Raw genomic sequence first — 18,406 nt, forward strand, 5'->3', positions numbered from 1 at the left:
CAGAATGATAATTATGAATTGCGCTTATATGGCGAAGAACACTTAAGTAGGTCAAGAGCGTAAGTCCATGAGCATATTAAGATGGGTATAACTGACACCACCTGTAGCATAAGAATTACATAAGGCACACTCGTAGTCCGCTGGAGATACTAAGGGGGTTCCCTCCGGTTGTAAGCCAGCAGGGCAGAGGAATGTTCGGGAGCAAAAGTCTGGATCAACGAAGAATAAAGAAGCTCCAGCTACGGGAGGCGGTACATTACTCCCTTGATCGGCAGACAAAAGCAGCAGCTATAATCCAGTATGCGCGACAGCATGGATGAAAGCCAGCCAGCCTCTTCCTAGAGACGGGCTCGAGTGATGCTCCTCACGGGTAGATCCCACACAGCAGTGGGGTAGACGGTTCTCTGCTCCAGCAGCCACAGTACCAAAAGCAATATAATCCAGCCGGAAAAGGCTCTGCATTCGCCGGTGTAGATTCTCCTGTGCACGGTACTTCACATTAACTAGGTCGAACTTGACGTTACTCCACTAAACTCTGACACTTTTACTATCCTATTCGCACATATTATAAGTGCTCTATTTAGACGCAAAGATTGCTCACTTCACTTGGTCGTTGACTTGTGGTGAAGGCTTTAACGTTTGGATAAGACGATACGTTACTTTGAACGAATGATGAACTGAATGAACTGAACGAAGTGCTGCTGTTTCCACCTGCGCCGTATTTATACGTAAGGTGAATTATCTAGTGCCAACCTCAGTTCTGTCTCGTATTACTGCGCAAACCTGGACATGTTGAGACATGTCTTGGCGGTGGCTTTGAACTCGCCATTGGGGGTATGGTCGTTGGCGCCTAGGGGTCGCTGTCCAATAGGAGAACGAATATTATGGTCTGGCTTGTACCTAGGTAAAGGGATATTCCGTGTATATGTACAAAGAATATACAAGGGATATCAGACGATATACAAATATTATACAATATATCTCAAGTAATAAATATATATATTCGGTTTAATCTGACCCTTTGTAACAATGATGGTGATGATGATGGTCCTCTGTCACTAGGTCCATTTTACATTCTCTATTTTGTTCTATTTTCTACTCTTTATTGACCTTAAATAAAAGCGCTGTATAACTCATCTAACCATGGCCCTCAGAAGAATAACGCAGATATGACACAGGCTATTGACTCACTCCTGCAGCAAGAGTATATATATATATATATAACGGTAGTGACATCGTCACCTTAAACTTTGATGCCCTGAGGGAGTTTCGAACCCATGGTCTGCCGCACCACGGTTCGACAGCACAGCCCACTATACCAAGAGGTGAATTCACTGCTTTGCAACGTGTCTATGTGTCTTTTAAGGGAGAGAGTAAGTTTAACCCATAGTACCATAGCAGAGCAGACTACAGAGAGTGGCCCGTTCAGCCGAACGCACAATTGGAGGGGGGCTTCCCACTCTCCAGGACATTTACAACAAGTGGTGCAGGGGTAAGGTAAAGATAATTATCAAAGACTCCAGCCACCCAAACAACTGCCTCTTTGAACTGCTGCGGTCAGGCAAGCGATACCGGAGTCTCAAGGCAAGCACAGAGAGACTCAGAAGGAGCTTCTATCCTCAGGCCATCAGAATGCTTAATGACAATAACACTATGTATCCACATGCACACACACTTTAAACAGACAACTCACTGCAGCACCCACTCTACACACTTTAGAACACCTAAACACACTTTATATTTATTGGTAAAGAATTTGCACTACAACCCATATTAAACCGAATATATATATTTATTACTTGAGATATATTGTATAATATTTGTATATCGTCTGATATCCCTTGTATATTCTTTGTACATATACACGGAATATCCCTTGCTCAATAACCCTTACTGTAAATTGTACCTAAATTGTACCTCATCCCATTTCTGCTTTGCACTGTATAGTATATTGTATATTAGTATATTGTATTGTAACTCAGTTACTTCTACTCTGCATGTTCCGGTGTGTGTGCTAAACTAACCGCTGTGTGTACCACTAAAAACATTGAGTGTCGTTGCATGCCGAATAAAGACCTCTGCAACAGGTCCTGCATTATTATTATTATTATTGTACATTGTATATATGTATATACTGAACACTTTTGTCCATGTACTTGACTTGTATTTTATACTTGCTATACTTATTTTATACTTTTTTTTTTTTTATCCACTTTTTCTCCATTTTCTATATTTTCTCCCATCCCATTTTCGTATCGTCCAATTCAACCCTCCCCTGTCACGGACGCTGTTTCTTGCCTCCCACAAGCCGACTGCAATGTGGACTAAGTCATACATAGCACAAGTCCCCTCCGGTACTTGAGGTAACAGCAGTCGCATCTTTTCACCTGCGCAGCTCGATCTCTCAGTGGCGAGGAGTAACGCGTGGGAGGCTCACGCTGCCCCCGACACTTCCTGATTCTACTGCGCAGGCGCACCAACCGACCTGTAGGAGTCGCTGTCCACAACGCCCGATCCCCACCCATCAGCTTCCCACCCCCTAATACTGCCAATTGTATTAGTATGAACGACCAGCCAAGCTGATAGCAATGCGGAGAGCTGGGCTCGAACCCAGCGTCTCCTGCATTGGTGGTGAGCGCCTTGCCCACTGCACCACCTAGCCGCCTGCCTTATCTCTTATCTCTTAAAAGAAAGGTCTTTAAGCTTTGAACATTTGAATAAGCTTTGAACATTCAAAGATTTATTGATGCCTTTGAAGTTCCCAGGGAAGTCGACTTTCCCCAACCATTAAGCATCCCCAGGCCTACGCTCGTTTATGCCCTCATGAGTCACGTGAAACACTGCAGACCACTGATTGGTCAGAAGAGAGACGCGTCACATGTTGGAGGCTCTCCAGAAAAACAGAAAGCCGCCATCTTTAATGTCTCTCGCATAGGATTTCATTTGCAAGTGCAATAAACAAAAAAGGATACAGTCACTGTGTATTCTGCCTCATTTATTGATGAAACAAAACCGACATCAACACAATTTGCCACCGAGCGGAGAGTTTAGTGATCGCTGACTTGTTAAGCTTGTTGTTGTTGTTAGGTTAGGTGCTAATGTTGTAATGTTGTGCTAGCGTTTTAGCATGGCTAACGTACATAGCGTGATCAATATAACTCGCTATTGATTGTTTGTACTAGTAACTAATGGTTAATGCTAGTAGAATAGACACAACGTGAGGTAATCACCATCCATTTTAAACCGGTTATTACCTAATGCTAACGTTAGCAGATATACGCGATGCTAACGTTAGCAGATATACGTGAGACTGGTGCCGTTACAGCTTGTTAGCTTAATGCTAACGTTAGCAGATAGACACGAGAGCCTAGGTAACGTTAAAGCAATGAGAGGTAACGTTAGCAGAATAGACACGAGAGTCTCGTTAATGTTATTATTGATTATTGATTGAATGAAAACTGTGTTTTACTCTGGCTTGCGCCTAGCTCGCGTACATATAGATGGCAGGCAGAGTGTGTCTAAAGTGAACTTGATTGATCTGCGTTGAGAGAGGACACAATTCTTTGTGTGTGATATCTAGTTATTATGTTAAGTCAAAATACGTTTGTTGGGCAGCCGTTTTGTGGTCATCGTTCTTCTTAATCTTACATTTAAATTAAATGTTTGCTCATGCATATCTTTGGACACCTCTAGCTGATAAACCAATAAGGATTCAGAAACGGGAATTAAGGACCCCAACATGTCAACAATGGAGGATGGATCTGACTGGAACGCTAGCTATGTCTGGATTATACATTGCAATTTGAAAGACAGTAAATACTATTCTAATAAAACGTTCAAAACTATGTTCAACTTGTGTATTGTTTTGTTACTATAAGATTGTATTTCGCACTGTATTAAGCCATACCGACGTCAGGTGAGCTTGCTAGCCATTAGATGGTTAACGTGATATTAACGTTAGATCTATCCGACCACAATTTGATTCGAAATGTATTACATACCTCACTTTGTTGGTCTCTCACGAAAGTCTTTCTCTGGTCTGCATCCCCTTAACAATTGTGTGTATTGAACTGTACTGTATTGTACCCATTCTGCAGTCTGTTAACCATTTTCAATCAATGTCAGACGGTCCTCTCCATAAAAAAAAAGATTGAATTGCTCAGAATTTTTAATTATGTCCCCAATAGGACATAATATTTTTTTTGTATCCACTTTTTCTCCCATTTTTCTATATTTTTCTCCCATCCCAATTTCGTAATCATCCAATTCAACCCTCCCCTGTCACGAACGCTGTTTCTTGTCTCCCACAAGCCGGCTGCAATGTGGACTAAGTCATACATAGCACAAGTCCCCTCCGGTACTTGAGGTAACAGCAGTCGCATCTTTTCACCTGCGCAGCTCGATCTCTGTGGCGAGGAGTAACGCGTGGGAGGCTCACGCTGCCCCCGACACTTCCTGATTCTACTGCGCAGGCGCACCAACCGACCTGTAGGAGTCGCTGTCCACAACGCCCGATCCCCACCCATCAGTTTCCCACCCCCTAATACGGCCAATGTGTATTAGTACGGACGACCAGCTAAACTGAAAGCAATGTGGAGCGCTGGGCTCGAACAGGCGAGCCCAGCGTCTCCAGCATTTCGTGGCGAGCGCCTTGCCCACTACGCCACGTAGCCGCCCTAGGACATAATAATATTAATATTATTCCCCAGTATGACACAATAAACACCGGAATGCCCCCCCCCCCCCGAACCCAGAGTCAAAAAGGCTACCACAGAGAATGCTATATGCAATTTGCTAATATACGTAACATAGCCCGCAAGAGGAAGGCAAAGTTGACAAACACCACAAAAGGTTTGTACCAAAATGCAATTTATTTTAAACATGTCGATGAATATAAGTATCTGGGTCTTTGGCTTGATTCTCAACTCACCTTCAAGTCACATATTGATGCTGTGATGAAGAAAACAAATTGTAGCCTGAGAATATTGTATCGTTCTATTAACTGTTTTTCTCTTCAGGTTAGGAAAAGAATCATTATACAGCTGGTACTTCCAATAATGGATTACGCAGACATAGTCTATCAAAACACCACACTAACAAATCTCCGTCCTTTAAATGTTACTTATAATAGTGTTTGCAGATTTATATTGAGGTGTCCTTATAGAACCCATCACTGCCTTATGTTTGAGTTGTTAAACTGGCTTTCTCCCCAATTCAGAAGACATTTTCATTGGTTGCTTTTTGTTTACAAATGTATTTACTTTAATTATCCCCCCTATCTAAAGCAGTTCTTAACACCATATAGTTCAACTTATAATTTAAGACACACGGATCTTCCTTTCTTTAGTATACCTCGAACCATCAAAGCTATCGGTCGACTTGCCTTTAAATATAAAGCACCAGCTGATTGGAACAAACTGCCTAGTTCACTCAGATCTCTTACTTCTTACAGGTTATTCAAGATATCTTTGTTCACTCATCTACAGACTACTTGCACTTGTTATTGATTTACTGTGTTAGGGCTTAAATGTCGTTTTCAGATCAAATTATAATTTTGTTTGTGTTTTATAAGGGAACATATATATATATTGGTGATCCTCTTGGGAGGAATCAGTGTGAATTGTGGGAGTGAGCTTGGGAGAGAGTCTGTCAGTGTATAAGTGAATTTGTTGTCTTGTTTTTTGTTTTGTTATGTATTGTATTGTATGTTTTGTATCCTATGTTAAGGACCCCCTCGAAAACGAGATAGCATATCTCAAGGGGTTTATCCTTCAAATAAATTTCAAATATGATACATGATTAATGTATTTATTTACTGGACTGGCCCTGTAATTTGCCCTTCAGGTGAAAACTAGCAATATGGGTGTAAGAAAATGTGTATTAATCCTGTAACATGAGTCAAGGTCAGATCTAGCCTGGAATAGAGAACAGAATGTTGATTTTTTGATGTTCAAGTTTTTTTATTAGTTGTCATACAGAAGTACAGAATACTTTTATATAAAATGCTTCTTTCTGTTTTGCTCCAGAGATTGTGCTAGATAAAAATAGATAAGTATAAAATAGAAGGCAAGTACGTAGACAAGTGTTCAATATATACATACAATGTACAATGCAGAGTAGAAAAGTAACTGAGTTACAATACAATATACTATACAGTACAATGCAGAAATGGGATGAGGTACAATTTAGGTACAATTTACAGTAAGGTGTAATGAGGTATGGGTTGTAGTGCAAATTCTTTGCCAATAAATATAAAGTGTGTTTAGGTGTTCTAAAGTGGGTGCTGCAGTGAGTTGTTAGTTGAAAGTGAGTGTGTGCGTGTGGATGTGTGTGCTGTGAGTGCATTTGATGGTTGTTACATAGTGTTATTGTCATTTGTATGTGTGTAATGTGTAACTAGTACAGTGGAGGGGTGTCCAGTCCAGGGCCCAGAGAGTAGAGAGCTGTGTGAGTCGTCCCCGGACAGCTTATGTGAGAGGATGACCATCCTTGTTCAAAAGTTGAGCTCTGCAGATTAGCCTGGCCCCACTTCTATCCAGAATAATATATATATAAGGGGACTGCACATTGTTTATTCACTGTGCTGTTTACCATGGCCTCTCCATTCAATCATGATATTCATTGTTTTGGGAAATACAGGTCCTGCAGTTGCCACTCTGATAATGGTTCTGGATATAGAGCAGGGCCAGTCACCTCAAGAGCTCAATCTTTGAGCTTGCATGATTACTATAGAACCCTCAGGCTAGGGTTGGATTAGGCCTAGAATATATCTGTCGTGTGGTCCAGGGTTGAGCATCTGGGGAAACAGAAAAACAATCAATACATTTTGGAGCATTGTTACTACAATAGATAACGTTATTCATCACATTAACCATCTATGCCCCCCCCCCAGCCCCCACACACACACACTTTGTTTCCCTTTAAAATGTAGAAGATGCAGAGGGACACACAGCAGAACACGATACAGCACCACCACCAAAGAGTAGACTCCTCCGCTCAACGACAACTACTACCACCACCAACAAAGATAAACCACATCTCCTTCCAGTCCAATGTGTAATATGCAGACGTGAGAAATATTTCACAGAAAGTCACAGTCGGAAGAAGGTCAAGGAGAGTCTTACAACATGTGAAACACTGACAGCTGGTAGGCTGTGTGAGGCAGCAGAGGCCCACAAAGATGAGCACCTGCTCCTCCATATACGTGGGGTGGATCTGGTAGCTGCAGAGGCAAAGTACCATTTCAGGTGTTACAGAAATTACACAGTATATCTGTACAAGAAAAACAACAGCACAGGGACCATCCAATATCAAACAGGATACAAGCACTTCTGTGAAACAGTGGTGGAGGAGAGGTTATTAAAGAAACGGAAGGTGCTCAAGCTCTCAAAGTTAACAGCCCTGTTTAAGAAATCTGTACTTGACACAGATGGCATTGACATCTCCTCTTACAAATCTGCTTCCTTGAAAGTGAGACTCCAAAACTCCTATCCTTTTCTGAAGTTCCAGAAGCTGTCAAGACATGACTTTGTCTATGTTGAGGATTTGACACCACATGAAGTAGTCCACTCTGAAGTAGCCAAGACTGCTGCAACAACATCATCATCATCATCATCATCATCATCATCATCATCATCATCATCATCAGATGAGGATAACACAAGAACTGAAAAAGATGACACACATAAAACAAGACTCCTGTTCCATGCAGCCATGACACTGACAGATGACACGTTGCAGAAGTGCTAAACAACCCCTAAACTCACATGGCCACCAACAGCACAGCAACTCACGATGTCAGCTGCCTCAAATATGATCCCAGATACGCTCTTCAATTTCATCGCCTGGACAACAGGAGTGACAACAGATCCCTCTACTGAGAATGAAAGAGTGAGAGTTAGTGTAGAGGATACTCCGAAGATAGTGGCAGTAGGCCAGGATGTGATGAACCTCACTATGAAAGGGAGATGGCTCATGCCCAAACACTGTGCATTAGGCATGGCTGTTAGACACATGACAGGACCAGCTCAGCTGATTGGTGTCCTGAATGGGCTTGGTCACTGTTCTGCCAGCTCACAGGTGTTAGAACACGACACAGCTCTAGCACAGCTACAAATACAAAGAGGTGACACCTACATCCCACAAAAAATCAACGTAAAGCTGCAAGCAACTCTGGTTTGGGATAACAATGATTTTGGAGAGGAAACACTGTCTGGCAAGGGGACAACGCACAACACCAACGGCATAATCATTCAAAAAATAATTCCATGTGATGAACCCACCACTAACCCTGACACTCAGGTACTGAGAACAAGAAAGAGGAGTCTCGATCCACCCCCTGCTCGCCTTGAGACGTACAACAGAGGAAAGCGGACAGGCCCAGCCCTTTTTGGGAAAGAAGTCCCACTAGAGCTAGAGAGCCACATACTAACCAGGAGAGCAGCCCAGACACTAGACAGTGCCGACTTCCTGATGAAGACAGCAGTCCATGACAATGTCCTACCTGGATGGACTGGTTTCAACACATTCCTCCATGAAGGTCAGATTCCAACTCTAACCAACATTGGGTACCTCCCAGTGATTGATGCAAGTCCTACAGACCTGGGAACGGTAGAGACCATCCTAAAGAGGTCAACAGAAATCGCTGACAAATGACAACTTCAGGAGGTAGTCCTAGTCTTTGACCAAGCCATCTATGCTAAAGCTCAGGAGATATGGTGGGGGAAGGACACATACAAGGAGAGGCTTACCATTCCAATGGGTGAGTTCCACACATGCATGGCTTTTCTGTCCTGTATTGGCAAGCGTTTTGGTGATGCTGGCTTACAAGACATCCTGATCGAGGCTGATGTCATCGCTGCTGGATCTGTTGGAGGAGTTATATCAGGTCACCAATACAACAGAAGCATTCGGAGCCACAAGTTGACATGTGAGGCACTACACAGGCTACGATGGAAAGAATACCTGGAGAGCCTACCTCAAGACTGTCGGGAAGCCGTTTTAACATTTGCCACTGATCTCCAGAGAGCTTTCTCTACCGACGACTTTGGAGTCATTGTTGAATCCCAGGAGTTCACAGCAGTCGTTGAAGGCTACGACAGGTTCAACAAAGAACAAGAGAGTAAGACATTCCTATTTTGGAGTTCCTACATTGAAATGGTAGAGGATCTGCTATCCTTTATCAGAGCGACACGAGAGGCAGATTGGAGTCTGCATCTTTCCAGCGTCCGGATCATGCTGCCATGGTTCTTCTCCTATGACAGAATCAACTACAGCAGATACCTGTCAGCCTACTGGCAGGAGATGAGCATTCTGCAGGACACTCATCCGAGAATCTACACACAGGTACTGGTCTTATACAACATGCACCCTGCCTATACAACAATACAATAATAATGACAATGTAAAACTGTATAGTTGAATAATGATTAGTCATTTCTCTGCCTAATGCCTATACAACAATACAATAATTGTCAAGTTTGTTCTTAATTTCCCCACTTGAAGGGCTCAGGCAACGTGATCAAGGATGGATATAACTCTGTGACTTCTTTGACTTTTGTTTGTCATTTAATTGGTTGTCACAATAGCAGTCACAATAGCAGGTTATAAACCTGAAAGGGTATGAAAGGAAATGTTTCAACATCAACATAAATACATAGGCTATAATAATACCATAAATTATAGTTAACATTAATACATTTAGCCTATATTATCAGTTCATTCAAATAAACAATTACCAAATGCATTTTCATTAAGAACATTCATTCAGCATTTACCAATACATTTGACATTTTGTATTATTCTTATTATAAATATATATATATATACCATATAACCTATATTATATATATTTATCTATTTATTTATTTATTTATTTATTTATTTATTTATCTATTTATTTATTTATATATATATATACCACATATAACCTTTAATATATATATATATACAACATACCATATATAACCTATATTATATATATAGTATTTACTTATTTATTTATTACACCAATCAACATTGTTCTTTAAACTTAACCATGTCATGAATGTCATGCATCAAAATGTTCAAACAATATATTCAAAAACTGTTGTAATGCCAGACATTACAGGCCTACAGAAACACCATTTCCCAGGGTGCACTGGGGCCGCATGTCAAACATAGCATGCTGAGCAGAGCTAACATGCTAACACAAGCAAAGCACATGAACAGAGCTAACATGCTAACACAAGCAAAGCACATGAACAGAGCAAGCAGAGCACATATCATAAAGCAAGCAGGGCACATGCACATTTAAGCAAGCAGGGAAGGTAAAAGTGAACATACCATTGGGTCATCACGTTCCTGGTTTGATTGCAGCTTAACTCATTGAGCACAATGAGCTGACTCAATGACTGACTGAATCATGGACAGAATGAGCTGGGGTTTTAATGCAAGTCCTCTGGGCTGCCCCCATATATGCCAGATGGTAAAACCAGTCAAGCCCTCCCATGCTTCCCACATAGATGCCTGATGTAAATTATTCTCTTTTTACCCTTAAAGTTCATTTAATTTCTGGTTTACCTTGAAAATAGTTGCAAGGAGTATATTTGATCATTTAGGGGACATTTAAATTGTACCATTTGTTTTGGATAAATAATATATGTAATTTTGAGTAAATAAAATACATTTGGCTCTCTTTTCTCCTAAAGAGTTCGACACCTCCCACTTAAGTTCCTGATCGCTTGGCTTGATCAGAAACTTACTTCACATCAGAGATTGACCCCTCTTAATGACACCTTTTTTTTTTTATTTTTTTTTAATGTCTTCTTTATATATATATATTTTTCTTTTTGGTTTACGAGTGTGTATGGACGAGCAAGCATAGTCCAAAGCCAGCTACGTCTCTTGGCAGGTGTGTCTAGTGCCAAGATCGATGTGGGAATGGGGTATGAATGCACTTAGTCTTCTTGTATGACGAGTGTGTGTAGACGAGCAAGCATAGTACAAAGTCAGCTACGTCTCTTGGCAGATGTGTGTGGTGCCAAGATCGATGGGGCATGGGGTATGAATGCTCTTAGTCTTCATGTATGTGCGGAGTGTGGGATATAGTGGTAGCGCATGGCGTCCACCAACCAGCCGAGAGGGGGGGGGTTAGGGATGGTGACCAGATCCAGGGGCTTGGGCGATGAACTGGGCGAGGGGTGTGGGCAGGGAACTGCATCAGTGCGGCTCGGGCAGACAAGTTTGGACCTCCACAGGGAGGAGGACCACCAATCTTCTTACGTCTCTCCTGATGACGGTCTTGGGCAGTGGAGAGCTCCTCTTCTTCCGTCGACCTGCAGGGGAGACAATGAGGCCGGCACATGTCTTGATATCAGCGTCCCTGACGATCCCTTTTCTGTCTGGGTATACTGACAAGATTCTTCCCAGACGGAACTGGCCTCTCAGCGCGTTCTGGTCGGCGATCCAGACAAGATCCCCGACCTTGACGTTCCGCTCTGTCCGATGCCATTCGTTGCGGACAAACAGATTTGGGCCAGCTAGCTCACTCCATTTTGCCCAGAATCTGTCCATCGCGATTTGAATCACTCTCAGTCGGCGCCAGGGATGGGTGCACAGGTCGAGTCCACTTGTATCACCTACAACGGAGGCACGGCCCAGGATGAGGGAGTTAGGCGTTAAATACTCAACTACATCATCTTGGCTTTGGGCTCTAGCGTCAATAGGGCGTTGATTTGTCAGGTTGGCCGCTTGGTAGACCAGGGTTTGAAGTTCAACCCACGTGAGTGCCTCTGTTGCGTCTCTGAGATTGGTGAGCGCTCTTTTCAAAAGCTTCACTGCAGCCTCTGCTGCCCCATTCCGATTGGGAGCATCTGCAGGGTGGAACTTCCACTCCCATTCAGTCCCATTCTTGGCCTTTTCTTCATGCGCTTCTCTGACCAGTAGGAAAGTGACAGTAGTGTCACAGAACTCAACACAGTCTTGGGCCACGAGAGCCAAATCCTGAAAAGCTGCTGCTCTTTCTTTTGCAGATTGGGCCTGCCTCCCACTTTGCTGTTCCGGGAGCCTGGCCGTTGCCACCCAGCCAGGTTTCCACTGCTCGTCTGGTCCAGGCGACAATTCCGCACAACTTCGTGTCGCTCTGGCCTGACAGCTGTTTGGACTGGTCTCTGGTGACCGCTGCAGAGAATGCTTTCCTCTGGAGTCCTTTGATTTGATCAACAGAATCTTGCTGGCGGTCTTCATGGGCCAGTCTGATTCAGGTGAGGCAAGGCCGATGGGATCATAGAAACCAGCAATCTGGCTTAACAGCATGCGCCGGGTGAGAGGGTTAAGTGTGCTGCTCCTGATCTCCTCCCGTAGATCCAGCCCTGTTCTCATCTTCCCTCGCTTCTTTGAGAAGTTTATCGATGTCAGAACACAGAGCTCGTCTTTTTCGGGTTTGTATCCAACCCCCACCGCCTTCCACCGGTAATAATCGACCATGTCCCCAGAAAATGTGGGGAGGCGTGCTCTCTCGAGTGGAAACTGGACTCTGGGTTGCATATAAGGAAGGACGCCTTGTGGAGCATTTGGGTACCCTAGCGGTGTGCCTGCGACATTTGGTGCAGCGCTGGTCCCAGCCAGAGACTGGATACTGGCTCCAGAACTTCTTGGAAGTGGCCCCGATGGACCGAGCAGGTCTACATGACCTGCAGCAATTTTCTGCTTGACACCGGGAGGCTCACTGAGAGAGAGAGGTTGATCATCTTTACTGGATCCAGGCAGATATGGATTGGCTGGCATTTCAGCCTCTACCCTCTTCTCTTCCTCTTCCTCCTCCTCATGCTGGCTCAAAGCAAAGCCCTTTCGTGACTTTAGGTTCATCCGCCGCCATTTCCGCTCCCAGTCACTCTGTAAGTCTCTTAGCCTGTCTTTTTGCTGTTTAAGCTCCTTTGTCTTGGTGCTGGAGACAAGACCTTCCCAAGCAGCCATTTTCTGCCCGAACCTGTGGATCTTCTCGCCCAAGCTCTCCCTCTGCACATCAAAGTCCTCCGCTAGTAACTCCTTCAAATCCAGCGCTTCTAATTCAGCCCACTTCTTTTCCGTTTTCTCTGCATCCACTTTGATGTCATCTTCAGCGAATCTGGACCATAGTGCTTCTTTAGTGAGTGTAAGCACTTCTTCATATCGGGTTGAGCACTTTGTTGTTTTCGCTTTTATGCTCTCGGCTTCCTCTATCACCTTGGGATCGTCGTTTTCTTCTGCCTCCACTTCGAGAGCATCGACGTATTCAGCCCCTGTGTCGCTGACCCTACCAAAGTCCACAACAAGGCCATTTAGCTCATCAATGAGATTCCTCTCCTTGAGCAGGTGAATCGTAAGAGCCATCCTGTAGGTCCTCTTACTGAAGGCAGTCTGCGCGACCGCGCGCTTTCCCTTTAGGGATTCCAGCACAGCTGAATCCATCCTCCTTTCTTAGAGCTGTCCAAGGTTTTTCCGACACTGGCAGGGGGCCTGTTGGACCTTTCCCTCCCTCCGTGGCGCTCCTCTTCCGGGCAACACTCTTCGGGGCAGATTCAGCTGGACGCTTGGGCCTTGGTTTATAACTGTCAAGTTTGTTCTTAATTTCCCCACTTGAAGGGCTCAGGCAACGTGATCAAGGATGGATATAACTCTGTGACTTCTTTGACCTTTGTTTGTCATTTAATTGGTTGTCACAATAGCAGTCACAATAGCAGGTTATAAACCTGAAAGGGTATGAAAGGAAATGTTTCAACATCAACATAAATACATAGGCTATAATAATACCATAAATTATAGTTAACATTAATACATTTAGCCTATATTATCAGTTCATTCAAATAAACAATTACCAAATGCATTTTCATTAAGAACATTCATTCAGCATTTACCAATACATTTGACATTTTGTATTATATATATATATATATATATATATATATATACCATATAACCTATATTATATATATATATATTTATCTATTTATTTATTATTTATTTATTTATTTATTATTTATTTATATATATATATATATACCACATATAACCTTTAATATATATATATATATATATACAACATACCATATATAACCTATATTATATATATAGTATTTACTTATTTATTTATTACACCAATCAACATTGTTCTTTAAACTTAACCATGTCATGAATGTCATGCATCAAAATGTTCAAACAATATATTCAAAAACTGTTGTAATGCCAGACATTACAGGCCTACAGAAACACCATTTCCCAGGGTGCACTGGGGCCGCATGTCAAACATAGCATGCTGAGCAGAGCTAACATGCTACAAACATTTCATGTTGAGCAGAGCTAACATGCTAACACAAGCAAAGCACATGAACAGAGCTAACATGCTAACACAAGCAAAGCACATGAACAGAGCAAGCAGAGCACATATCATAAAGCAAGCAGGACACATGCACATTTAAGCAAGCAGGGAAGGTAAAAGTGAACATACCATTGGGTCATCACGTTCCTGGTTTGATTGCAGCTTAACTCATTGAGCACAATGAGCTGACTCAATGACTGACTGAATCATGGACAGAATGAGCTGGGGTTTTAATGCAAGTCCTCTGGGCTGCCCCCATATATGCCAGATGGTAAAACCAGTCAAGCCCTCCCATGCTTCCCACATAGATGCCTGATGTAAATTATTCTCTTTTTACCCTTAAAGTTCATTTAATTTCTGGTTTACCTTGAAAATAGTTGCAAGGAGTATATTTTATCATTTAGGGGACATTTAAATTGTACCATTTGTTTTGGATAAATAATATATGTAATTTTGAGTCAATAAAATACATTTGGCTCTCTTTTCTCCTAAAGAGTTCGACAATAATAATGACAATGTAAAACTGTATAGTTGAATAATGATTAGTCATTTCTCTGCCTAATGCCTATACAACAATACAATAATAATGACAATGTAAAACTGTATAGTTGAATAATGATTAGTCATTTCTCTGCCTATTAATATCAAAATCAGTCATTAAAGGTGTTGTTTTTAATTTAATTTTATAGGTACAGTCAGGTGACTGGGTGGCACAGAGACAGCAGGCTTACGGGTTTGCAGGCACTGCATGTGACCAGACAATTGAACAGACAGCGAACAGGGACTCAAAAACCAAAGGTGGACTTACAGGTTTCTCTCTCAACAAAGGTGCGGTCCACAGGTGGACACTGACCCAGCATGAGAGAGCAGCCATCACCATGGAACTGAAGGACATGGCTGGGCAGAACCTGCAGGCAAGACAGAACAGAGCTGGAGGAGTCGAGAATGGTACGAGACGAGAAAGATGTTCTGACCATAATGTCCACAATCCAAAGCATGATCAATCCATTCAATGTCACACTGGAAAAAGACAACCTTTACCACATCACATCAGGCCAGGTGGCATCGGAAGCAGTTTCTGATGATCTGTTGAATGGAAAGGAGAGAGGTGAGAAGGCATTTGGCGATTTCTTTAAACAACGTCTCCTAACAGATGAGGTGGACTTCCATGCTCCTGTAAAAAAGATGAAACTCAAAACCTTCAAGGACACAGCAACATCAAGTGTTACCAAGGTGAGAGGCAAGGAGATGGCCCTGAAAGCAGACCGAGACCTCTTCGCCAGGCTTATAGTGGTGGGAACAGTCAGGAAGATTGACATCGGGGAAATGTTAGTCTACAGTCTGGGACCCTTCCCTGCAGCCATAGCGAACATGGATGGCTCTATGGTGAAAACTGATAAAGCCAAGTTAATGCACTTTCTCGAGGGATCAGTAAATCCACCCGCCACAGTTGAACTCCCTGATGGCTCAACCTGGGTGTGTGATGCAATGGCTCTGATACAGGCAATGAAACCTCAGGATACATTTGGAAGATTTGCAAACAGCGTACTATTGAACCTCATCAACCCAGCCAAAGCAAGTAAATCCAAAGTGGTGCATTTTGTCCCTGACACGTACAAAACACTGAGCATAAAGAACGCAGAGAGAAACCGATGAGCAGCAAGAGGATGTCAGCTGACTACAATATATTCAGCTGACCAGAAAACACCAAAACAATGGTCCAAGTTCTTAGCTTGTGGCGAAAACAAAGAAAACCTACAGCAGTTTCTATTTGAGACATGGTCAAAATCCAGCAAAGAGGTAATGCAAGACATCACGTTGATAGTTGGACATGGGTCTGAGTGCCATGTCATCAGAGTCAACAGCAGTGGCACAGGGGTGGAGGTTTTACCACTACAAACACTGTTCTCAATACAGGAGGAAGCAGACACCCGACTATTGCTTCACTGTGCTCATGCCTCTCAATACAGTTCCCATGTGGTGATCAGCAGTCCAGACACAGATGTTTTCATACTAGCCATCGCTTTCTGCAAAGAAATAGGGACAAACCTGTACTTCCACACAGGGAAAGGGGCAAGCAAACGCACAATACATGTCCAGAGGATACACAGCCATCTTGGTGATGAAGTCTCTGCGCTAATCGGACTCCACTGTTTCACCGGCTGTGATACAGTGAGTGCTTTCTACGGGAATGGAAAAGTCAAGGCAGTGAAAATGCTCCTGTCCAACAGAGAGAATTGTGCAACGTTCAGAACATTGGGAGCAGCTTTCAAACTGCCAAAGGAGCTGTATCAAGGCACAGAGACATTTACCTGTGACCTCTATGACCAGAAAGGCTGCAGGGATGTCAATGATGCAAGAAGTCAACTGTTCAAGAGTGGGAAGTGCACTGACCGCAGTCTGCCACCAAATCAGGACGCCCTGCGTAAACACACTCAGCGGGCTAACTACCAGGCAGCCATATACCGGAGGTCCCTGCAGAGCCAGCCAGACATACCTCCACCAATGAGCCATGGATGGAAGATAGAGGGAGACTTCTTCGAGATTGACTGGATGTCACTTCCTCCAGCCCCAGTCGGAATCCTGGAACTTGTATACTGCTCCTGCAAAAAAACACAATGCATGAAGGGGCGATGCACGTGCAAATCAAACAACCTACCATGTACAGACATGTGTCTGTGTTTGGACTGTCAGAACACTGTATCCTAAGTTTTCACTGGATTTTTTTTATTTTTTTTTTTTTTTTCATTTTTGGAAGAAAGGCACAGGTACAGGCATACAATGCACATTGTTGGTTCCAGCTATCTATTGTTTGATAATTTGCACCATTTAATCTAGCTGTAGAAAGCTCCATTGTTACAACATCAGCTAATAACTGTTTCCAGTGATTAAAGGGCAGAGAATGTGGAGCTTGCCATCGCAGCAGCAATTTTTTTTGCAGCAGTACTTCCTGCCAGCCTGAACAATACTTAAAGCTAAAGAATCATCATCATTAAGGAGCAGTAATTTGGGACAACAGGGAATATGTTTTTGTAATACTTTAGAAAGATAATTAGTTATCTGTTCCCAGAAACTTTTGACTGTGGGGCATTCCCACATCATATGTGTAAAAGTACCAGTAGTATTTAGAGAACAAAGTGTACAGTTTGGTGAAATAGCACGTCTCATTCTATAAGCTTTCTGGGGGGTTAAATATGTTTTATGGACAAAATTGAAATTAATCTGCTGATGATTTCACTGGAGTTTTAATTTTTTTTCACAAACATGTTACTGTTCAAATAAATAACATGTTATTTTCACACTTGTTATTGTGTTATAAATGTTGATTGATTGATTGATTGGAAACGTTATTAACAGATTGCAGAATGGGTACAGTACAGTACAGCTCAATACACACAATTGTTAAGGGGATGCAGACCAGAGAAAGACTTTTGTCTTGTTTACATCAGGGTCCCCCATTTTCAATTCATCATAACATATATGACATACATGACATACAGATAGACAGTAGTACAAGAAAAACAACAGCACAGGGACCATCCAATATCAAACAATTGTTTTTTTATCCACTTTTTCTCCCATTTTTCTATATTTTCTCCCATCCCAATTTCGTATCATCCAATTCAACCCTCCCCTGTCACGAACGCTGTTTCTTGCCTCCCACAAGCCGGCTGCAATGTGGACTAAGTCATACATAGCACAAGTCCCCTCCGGTACTTGAGGTAACAGCAGTCGCATCTTTTCACCTGCGCAGCTCGATCTCTCAGTGGCGAGGAGTAACGCGTGGGAGGCTCACGCTGCCCCCGACACTTCCTGATTCTACTGCGCAGGTGCACCAACCGACCTGTAGGAGTCGCTGTCCACAACGCCCGATCCCCACCCATCAGTTTCCCACCCCCTAATACGGCCAATGTGTATTAGTACGGACGACCAGCTAAACTGAAAGCAAATGTGGAGCGCTGGGCTCGAACAGGCAAGCCCAGCGTCTCCAGATTTCGTGGCGAGCGCCTTGCCCACTACGCCACGTAGCCGCCATATCAAACAATTGTTAAGGGGATGCAGACCAGAGAA

This window comes from Notolepis coatsorum (assembly GCF_963971535.1).
Source record: "Notolepis coatsorum genome assembly, contig: SCAFFOLD_93, whole genome shotgun sequence".
NCBI lineage: Eukaryota > Metazoa > Chordata > Actinopteri > Aulopiformes > Paralepididae > Notolepis > Notolepis coatsorum.